Source organism: Mastomys coucha, unplaced genomic scaffold (genome assembly GCF_008632895.1).
Source record: "Mastomys coucha isolate ucsf_1 unplaced genomic scaffold, UCSF_Mcou_1 pScaffold7, whole genome shotgun sequence".
NCBI lineage: Eukaryota > Metazoa > Chordata > Mammalia > Rodentia > Muridae > Mastomys > Mastomys coucha.
In genome coordinates, this window is record NW_022196913.1 from 50,839,533 (window position 1) to 50,852,555 (window position 13,023).

At 40.6% G+C, this 13,023-nt stretch overlaps 1 long non-coding RNA gene across 1 annotated transcript; it reads right to left on the minus strand.

The window, feature by feature from the left end:
• Positions 1 to 1,094: 1,094 nt before the first annotated feature.
• On the minus strand, positions 1,095 to 12,412 carry LOC116082326. The gene is made up of 2 exons (XR_004115251.1): positions 12,109 to 12,412; positions 1,095 to 1,267 (listed from the first exon to the last, which is right to left on the minus strand). It is a non-coding gene; the product is annotated as an uncharacterized LOC116082326 (long non-coding RNA).
• Positions 12,413 to 13,023: the final 611 nt, after the last annotated feature.

Consider the following 13,023-nt stretch of genomic DNA (forward strand, 5'->3'; position numbering starts at 1 on the left):
AGAAAACCAGTGTCGACCCCTGAAAGGAGGTAGAGTGGCTCCTGACTGCTGCCTCACTGTGACCTGATACCGAAAACAACTTAAAAGGAGGGAGCGTTTATTTTAGCTCACCAGGTCCAGACCTCTTCAATGACAGTGACAACTCACCAGTACAATGTCTAATTACAATAACATATGACAAAGCAGGACCAGCTTGTTCCATTAGAGGTGACTCAGATCTTGTCCTCATGAATGGATTAATACGTTTGTGTGATTCATGGATTAAAGGGTTAGTAGGTTGAGAGTGACCTGACACTATTACTGATGCTATGGTGTGCTTACAGACAGGACATGGCTGCCCTCCGAGATGCCTAACAAGCAGCTGAAAGACTCAGATGCAGATACTTATATCCAAACAATGAACAGAAGCCGGGGACCAGTTGAATTAGGAAAAGGCTGGAAGAGCTGAGGAGGAGGGCGAGTCCATAGGAAGACCAGCAGTCTCAACTAACCTAGACTTCCCCGCCTCCATGAGATCTCTCAGACACTGAGCAGCATACATTAGCTGATGTGATGCCCCTGACGTACATACAACAGAGGACTGCCTGATTTGACCTCAGTGAGAGACTTGGGACCCCAGGGAGTGAGAGATCTGGTAAGGTGGGGTGGGGAGTGGGGACATCCTCTTTGAAATGGGGGAGGAGGAATGGAATGAGGAACAGTCAATGGGCGGTCTGGGAGGGGGATAATGACTGGACTGTAAAAATAAGACTAAATAATAATAACCACAATAATAATTAATAATAATAGTAATAATGAAAGAAAAAAGCCAGTTTGATGAGGTTTCTCATGCTATCCTTCTTGTTGTCTTTACAGATTGTGATTTGCTTCATGCCTCTGTGAGAAAGCCATCATCAGATAAGGTCTTTCCACCCAAGGATGGTGTGAATCCAAATAAAACCACTTTCTTTCTAACATTCCGAGGCAGTGGGATTTTGTTATCAGCTGTGGAAATGGGTCTAATGCAGACTCTCTCCAGGTCATTTCTTACAGTGGCATACGGACCCACAATTATCTCAGTAAAATTCCCCAGAAAAGACCAGAAAAAAAATGACACAGAGAAAATTGTGACAGCGCTCATTAAAACTGTCAAGATCACTAAATCGGGGGCCACCCAGATCTGATAGGACTACAGTGCTTACGGCTCATCTCTGGAACTTTCTCAGGTTACGGCTCATCTCTGGAACTTTCTCAGGTTACGGCTCATTTCTGGAACTTTCTCAGCTTTCTATGACAGAGCAGATGCTTGAGATGGATTATTTTTTCTAGAGTCAAAACTGGGATTCACAAATGTTAAAAGATTATGAGAGATTTAAAAATAAAGAGAAGGAATTCATAAATTGTCAGGAAAATCTGGCACATCTATTTTTATCAAAAATTCCCAGTATTTAGTTATCTGCTTATTATTTTGATGACCAGCTCCTTTTATTTTCTGTAACTGATCTGCACTTCCATTCCTTTTTTTGGTGGGAATCGTGTTGAAGGTGATTACAGCTCTTTCTCTCTGCCTTTCTCTTCAGCCCTAACATCTAAACTTCTTGTGCATGAAGCCTATATAATCCAGGTACATCTATTGTGGATCACATCTGTCTTCCCTTACTTTGTGCTGCTAAACGTCTACCATACATAGGATAGATCATTTACCCAAAAAGAACAGTCCTGACAGGTTTCACTTCACTGTAGTTTTTGGTTATGTTGATTGAAGTAGGTCACATCAGAGCCAATTTCAAGTCTTTGGATCATCTCTAGCTGCATAGTTTTCTTACCTGATGATATTTTTTCCTTTTATCTCTTTTAAAAGCCAGTGCTGAGGACTTAGCCTGTGTTCTCTGGTGTGCCAGCCAAACACTGAACTCCAACTCTTCCCCTTAGCTCAGAATGTTCAATATCTTCTACTTCTGTGTGTAATTAGATGATTCAGTTTGAAGATGTCTTTTGTCGAACTGATCTTTAGATGAAACTGTTGGAGCATCTCCTTCAATTTGATTGCACAACAAAGTCAACGTTTCCCTGTATCTTAACATCCCATGTATTTTAACAGTGTCAATATGCAATTCACTTTTTCTATATTTGTAGCAATTTTATAGCTAGAATTTTGTCTTTCAATTTTATGGCATAAACTTATAACATAAGTGATGTTTGAAGGCACACACATATATTATAAATTGATTAAATAAAAGCTACAATTTAAAGTCTGCATTCTCACTTCACATTACACTTTAAAAATAACTTCTTTTTTGTGATTCATGTATTCATTCAATTAACATTTAAAAAATGATAAGTAAGCAAGTGCTTCTGTGATCAGGGTATTTTAAGGGGAGACTAATGATCTCTAAATCAATTTAAAATATTAATTTCAAGGGCTGGCCATGATAACACATGACATTAATTAGCCCTTGGGATACAGAAGCAGGCAGATCTCTGTTAATCTGAGGCAAGTCTTGTCTAAATAGTGAGTTCTAGGCCAGCCAGGGTTACGGGGTAATATTACAATATAACAACAGTGAGGATTTCCCAACAATCAGTAATGTCACCCTTGATTAGTGATACAAGTAAAATTGACACCAATGTCACCCAAAATCTCACCATAGAGTCATCATGATAGGCATTCACCAGTATACTCAGATGTTCATTATAAAATGACCAAGAAAGAGAAACCACCACTAATCCTATTTTCTGCAGATAAAATTTTAACAGAACCATTGCCAAGCTTGTCAATCAATTTTCCCACAAGTGTTCAGTAAGCTAACATATGCTGAAAACTGTAGAAAGTGTTTCCACAAATAAAAGGAACGTGTGTGCCCATCAGTAGGTAGGCTTTCTGTAACAAGGACAGACCAGCAAGATTCCGACAAGATGCTGAGCAGTGAGAGTGTTTTCACTCTTGATATCAGAATGAATAGTATTGTTACCTGATATTCCACAAGCTGACCCTCTAACAACAGCAACATTCCACGGAGCCATGGCTCCTGCCTTCACCGGGATTCCTTTTCTTGCCTTGCAACTTGAACAGAAGACAAGCCAAGTATTTGGAAAAGAAGCATTTGCTGAAGCACCGGGCTACAGTAAATGGGTGCTGTTAGAGTCGGAGAAACACTGGAGTCAGGGTATGCTTGTCTTGGTGCTCTCACTTGGCCTAGATTATGGAAGAGATGGGCTATTACCCTCACTGTGTGGTACATGCTTAGATACTCTGTAGTGGTAGATAATGTAAAATAAAAGTAATATTTCTCCCAAAACTTGGTCTCAAATGGCTTGCTAGTTGTTGATCTGTGGCTAGTGATGCCTGAATTGCTCAGCCGGCAGATGCCCTTACAAAGGTAGTCATGAGGTGTGTCAGGAACACGTGAGGAATGGCAGGCTTGCAAAGGAGACACAGCAGATGGAGATCTGGACTTTTTGCAGTGGCTGCTGAGAAAGAGATTGGCTAAGGGGTCTGGTGGTGCTTCCAGGAGGGATGAGCAGATGAACAATTTGCCTCAGAGTTTCTGCTGATGAAACCATCATTGCTCAAGAATCCACCTCTGTGAATCTTGGTCATGGCCTCGATCATCATGCTTGGATTGCCTTCGAGGTGGGAGGAAGCTTTCGGCTTGCTCTCATGAGGGTACACAGAAGAGTGGAACCTCTTCTTCATCATGTCTCCAGACTCAGCATCCATTCAGGGGAGATGAGCTTAGCATGCCTTGGAAGTGCAATTGGCATTTCTCGGAGGGCTTCAGCATGCAGGTTAGATTCTTGTTTACAAGAAAAGACTGCATCCTTTACAGAGGTCTAAAGATGCTCTGGGGTCACTGCCATCCTAGGCAAGTTCTTCTTCTTTTGCACAGCAATACAGGACGGTGTGTTATCATTATGATGGTGCAAGAATTTTAAAGTTGAGGTCTAGAGAGAAGAGATTTGCTTTTCCAAAGTTTTGTTTTAAATGCTGGAATTTGTTACATGGGTTCTGAAAGCACTGTGAGCTATGTTGATTCTCTGGGACTGTGACCACATAGTCTAATCAAAATAAAAGTAAATAAAAGTCATAGGATGTACATAAGGACTATCACATTTTGGTTGTGAGTTCTCACATGCTTCTTTCTCAATGTATACATAAACATACTAGAAATCAAAGATGATGGCAGGAATAACACACACACACACATACACACACACACATACATACAAATATATACACACAGAGAGACACACACATAAACACAGAGAGATATACAGAGACACAGATACACAAACACACACACACAAACAGATATACACAGACACACACACATACACATACCATACAGAGAGATGCACACATACCACACATGCACAAACACACACATATACACACATACACACATACATACACACATATACACACACATACATATATACACATACACACACAAACACATGCACACAGAAACACACACATATACACACATACACATACTACACACAGAGAGACACACATATACATACCACACATGCACACACACACATACACACACATATATACACACACAGAGACACACATAAACACACACAGATAAACACACACAGACATATACACACATACACATACTACAAACACACATATATACACACACAGACACATACACACACACACATACTACACACATACACACACACAAACACACATATACACATACACACACAGACACACACACACTGCACACTACCCATAATGCATTTGAGCCATTGTATGTGCCTTCTTCAGGTGAGAACTGATAGGCCTGAGTTATAAAATCAGTAAGGTTTTTCAGGAGCTCATCTGAGTCTTGCCTACCTTTTGGGATGGAGGAGGAACTATAACTTTCCTTTCCAGAAGCTTTTATTGTTAGCAGAATTGGCATTCCCTAGGGCTTTCTCTTAAAATTTTAAATTATACATTCTAATTTATTTACTGTGTGTGTGTGTGTGTGTGTGTGTGTGTGTGTGTGTGTGTGTTCGTGTGTTTGAAAGCTTGATGGAGCTGACAGTGCTGTGTGCAGAGGTCAGAAGGCAACCTGTAGAAGCAAGTCCTTTTCTTCCACCGTGTGGGCACCAGGGACCAAACTCCCATCATCAGGCTGGCTTACAAGCACCTTTACCTGCTGAGCCATCTTGCCAGACCAAGGAGACTAGTTCTGTGGCTGGAGGCTCTTTTTGATCTGTTATAAACATCTGTTTGGATCTTCCAGAGCCAAACAGGTCTCAATTCACTAATCGTAATGAATGGACCCAGACACTAACATCAGAAAGTTCTGTTGGACTTAAAACTAGTCGTTAATCAAACAAACAGTTCTCCACCTGCAGGTTTCCATGGCTGATGGAAGTGTTTGGATGAGGCCTGCAGTGGAGAATGTTCAAACCTGGAAAGGGAAAGTTAGTTACTGTCTAAGGGGAAGTGGAGGCCTGGGCTCCTGATTCAGCCATGTCTTGGGACAGCTGTGTTCACAAGCAAGCGTGTGGTTTTTCCTGTCCCTGAAGACATCTCCCATCTCTCCATACTCCATGGGTACAGAAGTGTTTCTTCTGATCTGTTTGATAGGCTCAAGGTTATGAGGCAAAAATTTGTTGAGCAAACTTCCAATAGAAGATCACTTTTATTATGCCCATATCCTTAAAATCCTGAGAGGTTTTGCATAGCAAAATGTGTCCTTTCTAACTTTAAGATGAGCTAAACACGAGCTGGGAATGAGGGCAGTTTCTTCAACTTCACTAGAGGCTTCACAAGTGTTAGAGTCAAACTGAGATCAGATTCAAACATTTAAAACCATCCTCAGAAAATGAAGGTCTGGGACTCACAGATCTTCACAAAACTAAAGGGATTATGCTTTGTTGTTTTCTAGCTATGAGGGCATTATGTCTTTGTTGTAAAATAATTGCAAATTTAAAGAAAGATAAAACTCAATTCAGGTCCATTTTCCATAGCATCTAAAATAATAAAGCACTGATACATAAACATAATAACGGAAACTTACTGAAAGCTAGAGAACATTGCTGAAAGAAACAAATAGACTCGGTTAAAGGAGGATGCCCTCTGTTCAGGGACACTCAGCACTGTCGGGGTGGTCGTGTGCCCCAACTTAGCTACAAATGCAGTGTGGTTCTCAACCCTTTCACAGGGGTTACCTAAGATAACTGGAAAACATAGGTATTTACATCATGACTCATAACAATTAGCAAAATTACAGTTATGAAGTAGCATTGAAAATAATTTTATGGTTGGGGGTCATTGCAACATGACGGACTGTATTAAAACGTCGTAGCATTAGGAAGGTTGAGAAGCACTATACAGATACAATGCAAAGCTCTGTGGAGTGATAATTACCATTTTTTAACCTCTAAAATTCGTATGGAAACTAGAAGGACCCACAGTAGCCAAAACCACTACAAGAAAGAAGTACAAACTTCATATAAAGAGGCAGGAATTAAGGCACAAAGTGTTGACATGAAGCTGGGCTTCTGCGTCAGTGGCATAGGGCTGAGAATCCAGAATGAACCTTCACATTATATTCAACTGACTTTCAAACAGGACATCAAGGTCATTCAAGAGGGAAAAACCACCCTTAACTCCAATGCTCACTCTCTAGGATAGCACACAAGGAAAGTTGGCCCTGCAGCATGCATACTTTTCATTTAAAATAAACTTTAGGACAAAAACAAAAAAAACAAAAAGAAAGTAGAGGCAATCATTTTAGTGATCTTATGAGAGCCTGTCAGTTTGTCAGATTTGATAGTCAAACTACAAAAAAAGAAGTAAGGACTGGGGTGTGGCTCAGTTGGTAGAATATTTTTTTCCTGTAAATGAAGCCCTGGGTTCCAACCTTAATACCCCCTAAAACAGGATGTAGTGGCTCATGCCTGTAATCCTAGGACATAGGAGGTGAAGACAAGAGAAACAGAATTCAAGGCCAGCCTCATCTCAGCTATATAGTTAGTTCAAAGCCAGTGTGGGTTATTATGAGACACTTCAAATACAAATGTATGTGTATTTGGAATTAGTAAAATTTACAGAATTTTGTGCTTCAAACATACAGTCAAGAAAGTAAAAAAAAAAATTCACAGAATGGGGATAATATCACACAATATATGTTCAATGAATTCAATATGTACATTATATATATGACTTATAGTCCTAATATCACATATAAGTATGTATACGATATAAGGAATGTGAGTCTAAATTATATAAAGAGCTCTTACAATTCAGTAATAAGACAAATGGGCACATATTCTGAATGTGAATTTGTCCAAGGAAGGTGTATAGGCAGATGAACCCATGAAAATAAGTTTGTTTAGTTAATTGGGAAATGTAAATTAAAACCACAATGAGATGCCATTTCATACTCACAAGAAGAACTGAAGTTAGCCCAAAGTAACAAATTTGAAGAAGAGGCAGTGAAGTTAAAGGCTCTGTGAGGGTGAATGTCTGCAATCTCTATTTGGGAGGCAGAGGAAGTCTCCACACTCCAGACCGCCTTTGGCTATTATAGCAAGCTGGAAGCCCACGTGAATTGCCAAATGAGATCGCACTTCGGAACCCAAAACATAAGGTCACCTGTGCAGACAAATTAATGAAAAAATGTACTTCTGTATTTATAGCAGATTATATACAATAGCCAAAAGAGAGAGAGGTGAGAGTGAGCAGTAACAGATACACATACAAAATGTGTGATGTCCCATTCATGACCTACAGGAAGGTCCGAGGCACTATGTAAAGTACTACTCAGCTATTAAAAACAATGAATTCATGAAATTCATAGGCAAGTGGATGGAACTAGAAAATATCATCCTGAGTGAGGTGACCCAATCACACATGAACACACATGGTATGCACTCACTAACAAGTGGGTATCTTGTGTATTACAAGCCCAGAAGCTCAGAATACTCAAGATACAATTCACAAACCACATGAATCTCAAGAAGAAAGAAGACCACAGTGTGAATACTTCAGTCCTTAGAAGGGGGAACAAAATACCTGTGGAAGGAGTTACAGAGACAAAGTGTAGAGCAGAGACTGAAGGAAAGGCCATCCACAAATTGTCCCACCTGGGGATCCATCCCATATACAGTTACCAAAACCAACAAGTGCTTGTTAACAAGAGCCTGATATGGCTGTCTCCCGAGAGGCTCTACCAGTGATAAATATAGGCTCTGACAAATATAGAGGTGGATGCTCTCAGCTATCCATTGGACTGAGCACAAGGTCCCCAATGGAGGAGCTAGAGAAAGGACCCAAGGAGATGAAGGGAATTGCAGCCCCACAGGAGGAACAACAAGATGAACTAACCAGTACCCCCAGAGCTCCCAGGGTCTAAACCACCAACCAAAGAGTACACATGATGGGACTCATGGCTCCAGCTGCATATGTAGCAGAGGATGGCCTTGTGGGGCATCAATGGGAGGAGAGACCCTTGGTCCTAGAGGCTCTATGCCCCAGTGTAGGGGAATGCCAGGACCAGGCACTGGGAGTTGGTGAGCAGGGGGACGGGGGAGGGGATAGGGGGGTTTTTGGAAACCAGGAAAGGGGACATTTGAAATGTAAATGAAGAAAATATCTAATAAAAAAGAAAAAAAGAAAAGGCAAAAAGAAATTAAGTAAGCAACTATGCTAAAAGGGAAAGCCAGTTACAAACGCAATATTTTGTATGTTTCCAGTTTCAATAAAAATTCCATTTTAAGCAAATCTACATATACAAACATGCAGAGAGACAGAGAGACAAAGACATGCAGACGGAGGGGGGGGGAGAGAGAGAGAGAGAGAGAGAGAGAGAGAGAGAGAGAGAGAGTTGGTAATTTCTCAGCAGTGGAGGGCGAACATGCAAATCAGTGGAGAATATTTGATAATTGTTACACAATTAGGGAATGAAAAATCATAGTCATCCCCAACTCTGTAAAACAATAAAAATAAAAAAGCCCCAAACCACAAAATTTTATGATAAAAACATTGAACATTTTGGCATGAGAATTCTATTTCAATATGTTGTAGAAGTGTCTCATATTTTCTGTTATATCTGGAGTATAGAAGGGAAACAAACATGGAATTAAAAATCGTCAGAGACTTGGAGGCGGGAACTGAAACATAAGGGAAGATAAGAAAAAGGAACTGAGTGAGGTGAATATGACCAAAGGCCACTGCACACCTACACGACCCTGCCACGGTGCTTTTTGCAAGATTGATATGCAGAGGTATATCAATTCACAAACTGTGCTGATAAGGGAAGCCAGTCACAAAGGTGATATTTTGTATGATTCCATTTTCCATAAAAAATCCATTTTAGGCAAATCTACATATACACACATGCAGAAAGAAAGAGGCAGAGAGGCAGACAATGCAATGGCTGGTGAGGTGCCTTAGTAGATAAGGGTGCTGGTCGCCAAGGTTGATGATCTGAGTCCGACATTCAGGACCTACATGGTGGAAGGGGAGGACTATTTCCTACAGGTGGCTTTTGGGCCTCCATGTATGTACTGTGGCACACTTAACTCCCCTACCCTGATGCACACATACACACTAAATAAAAATGTTAATAAAAGCTTTATTAGTAGGGTAGGAATGAGAATTAGATATGACGAATCTCTGGGTACTAGTCTCTGAGTCATCTTATTGACCCATTTAGAAATGTGATTTTTCTAAAGGATGATTTGTTCTGAGGAGAGATCTTATAACCTCAAAGTTTTCTTTCCTCTTTCTGTTTAAAATTATAGCCAATCATTCTATCATGATGTGTATAATATATAAATTGCACTTCTGTTGGCAAGTATGTCTTAATATTGTGTTCAGTAGCCCTGAGTACTATAAAACTGATTATTAAGAAACTGGGTCATACAGTATGGTTGTTATCTCAGTGAAGTTTCTCTTGCTGTGATACAGCATCGTGGGGCTCAGGACGGAAAGGGTTAATATCATCTTTCCCTCTCACATGGTAGTTCACAAGCTAAAGAAGTCAGGACAGGAACTCAAGGTAGAAACCTGAAGGCAGGAACTGAAGCAGAAGCTGTGGAGCTTACTGCTCCTCCTGGATTTCTCAACGTGCTTTCTTATACAACATAGAATCTGTCCATAGTGAGCTCCACCATCAATCATTAATCAAGGCAATACCACCAAAGACTTGCCTATAGTTCAATCTGATGGAGGCATTTTCTCAGTTGAAAGCCTCTCTTCCCATTTAACTCTAGCTTGTGTTGATAAGCTATCCAGAAAAATCCTATTTGATTTATTTGAAATTTTCTAGAACTATATCAAGAAGTATGCATTGTGTGCGTGGGGAGGGGATTTGCATTTGTGAATTCATGCTTCATGCGTGTGTGCGTACATGCATGTGTACATGCCTGTGTATGTACTGAACCACCCTGCTGGCTCCCATAGGGTAGTACGTTATTGCATGGCTGTACCATACTCCTGTCTCTATTGATGAACCAGTGGGTTGGTTGTTTGTCCTCAGGAATTGTCCTCTGATGAGCCTCTTCATGAAATCCTCCTGGTTATGGTCAGTCATGATTGGTCACTGAAGCTAATGAAGTCACCACTTTAAGTTATCCCTTAATACCTTATTAGCAACCACCAGTAGATCCTTTACCCACTTTTCACACCATTGTGGCAAAGTGACTTAAAGATGTACTCTAGTGCACGAGTTCAGAGGCTCCAGTTGCTGTGCTTGGGTAGAATATGGTGGCAGAACTGTGTGGTAGAGGAAGGCTGTTCATTTCATTGCCAACCAGGAAGCAAGGTGAGTCAGAAAGAGGCCAGCCAGCAGAGATCTCTATGAACCAACATTCAGTGACTTACTTCCCCCAGGTAGACCCTCTCCTTCTAAAGTTCCCAGAACCTCCCCCAAATAAATGGTGAACCAAGAATTTAAAATGTGAGTCTATGGGGGACCTTTCATACTCAAACCTTAATAAGTGATCACTTACATAAATTTTAAAAGCACTAATTTACTGGATGTGTATTCTTGATTGTATTTCATATTGCTTGTCTTCATGAAGAAAGGCAAGACAAATAGGACAGTGAATCAAACCACTTCCCTTCACGTTCATCCATCTCACGCCCACAGCCTATCTCCACCATACAGGATCCACAACAAGTAGCCAGAAAAACTCAGGATTTTTTTTCCCATAGACACTTGTTGCTGTATTACCCCGTGGTCCCATCCTTCCTTCTGTATCTTTTGCATCCTTTTCTAAGTAAAGAGACAGAGAACCACAGGTTTATTTGGGATTTTTAAAAAAAATAGCTCTTAGAAGGATAAATGCCTGGGCAGTGCTTGCAAGGCGGTGCATTTAGAAATAACCTGTTTTCAGGAAATGCAGAACCATCTCCTGCAAGTTATGCTGGAGATAGCCAATTTCTCTTTCAGGGTCACTTGCTTGTATTAATAGAAATCCATCTGCATAAAGTGATAGTCTACGTTCCTGTTTCCCCGTCTGTCACCAGATGGAGACTTGGTCAATGTGGGATGCTGTCTTCCACACGGATGCCAGTATATATAAAAAGACGAGTTATTGGTAGGAATTATAAGAGATGGAGATGAGGGACCATTCTAAAACAGACTTGGATCTCTGCTTTTGACACAGGAAATGTTGTTTACGCCATTTCAGTGGGGTTGCCTAAAATATATCAGTTCCACGATAATTACTTACACTACTTACTAACGGATAATACATCGTTCCAAGCAAGTGTGAAAAAATAAGAAGAAACTTCTTGTTAGGAGTTAATTAGGTTTTTGCTTACCTTTCCTTAACTTTGAATATCTTTATGAAATAATTAATAAAAGTGATGGATGTGAAAAGAGGCTGGGTCATCCTAGGAACATGATGGTAGGAGCGGGATTCTTCCCTCTTGGTCTCCGCTCTTGGATGCAGAAGGTTTGTTAAGTCACCCAGCAACTGATACTTTGGGCAGCTGGATGAAAATCAGCATGATATGTGATTGAGTCTGAGCAGAGAAGGTAATAATGCTGAAAGTAGATGCACGACTTATTTCTCATGGCCATGAAGAGCACTAGGGACCACCATTAACCTCACAGACCAGGAACCCAAAAGTCACCTATCCTGGGAAAAGTGAGAACTAACCTTTTCTTCCAATTTTATATACAGCCAGAAGCAACTCTTGACTTGTTTTTCCTTCAGTATGGACCACAGGGATTTTCAGGTATGTCCTGGGCACCTGAGGCATGCTTCTTTGCAGTATCATCTCCCAGAGTCTCCCAAAGTTTTATGGCTCATTTGATGAACCCCTCCCCCTATTCAGCAGGATCACAACCCCTCGTCTAGAACCTTAAGAGCTATTCATTTACTCTGTCTGAGGCTGAGCTTGGAAGACTCTGAACTGGTTAGGATTGTCTTTGACCACAGAGGCCTGACTATGACAGTTCAGCAAGGATCATCATCTCATGTGAGAGAGTCTCCAGAGGGGGAAATCCATCTAGAATTTCTAAAATCACTCTATGACATCATCAAGGGCCTGCATTCTGCTTAATATCTTATTCTGACATGCTAGTGTGCAGTTCGCAGCTGGAAGTCTAAGCCCTAAAGACATAAGATGGCAAAGATGGTCCTTAAATCCTTCTTCCACCCTATAAAGAATGATTATCAGAAAATATCACCCAAAGACTTGCTTTCAATTTATTGGTCAACAATAAATCGCATGGCCACATCAATAGCAAGAAAGCATAGGAAGAGGTATGTGTAATGTGCATGTGTGGTACGCATGTTGTGGTCACATTCATGTGTGAGTGCCCATGGAGTCCAGAAAAGGACGTGAAACTTCCTGTATGGATCTAGAGTTACTGTCTAGAGGTTGTAAGCCATTTAATGAGTATGGGGAACTGAATTAAGATCATATGCACTCCTAACTACTAATCTATTTCTCCAGTTGAAAAGAGTTTTTTGTTTTGTTTTGTTTTGTTTTTTTTAAACTGGGCACACTATAGGGCAAAATCTGAGTTGTGTTATCAGAAAGAAGGAGAGAATGGATGTTGAGTGATG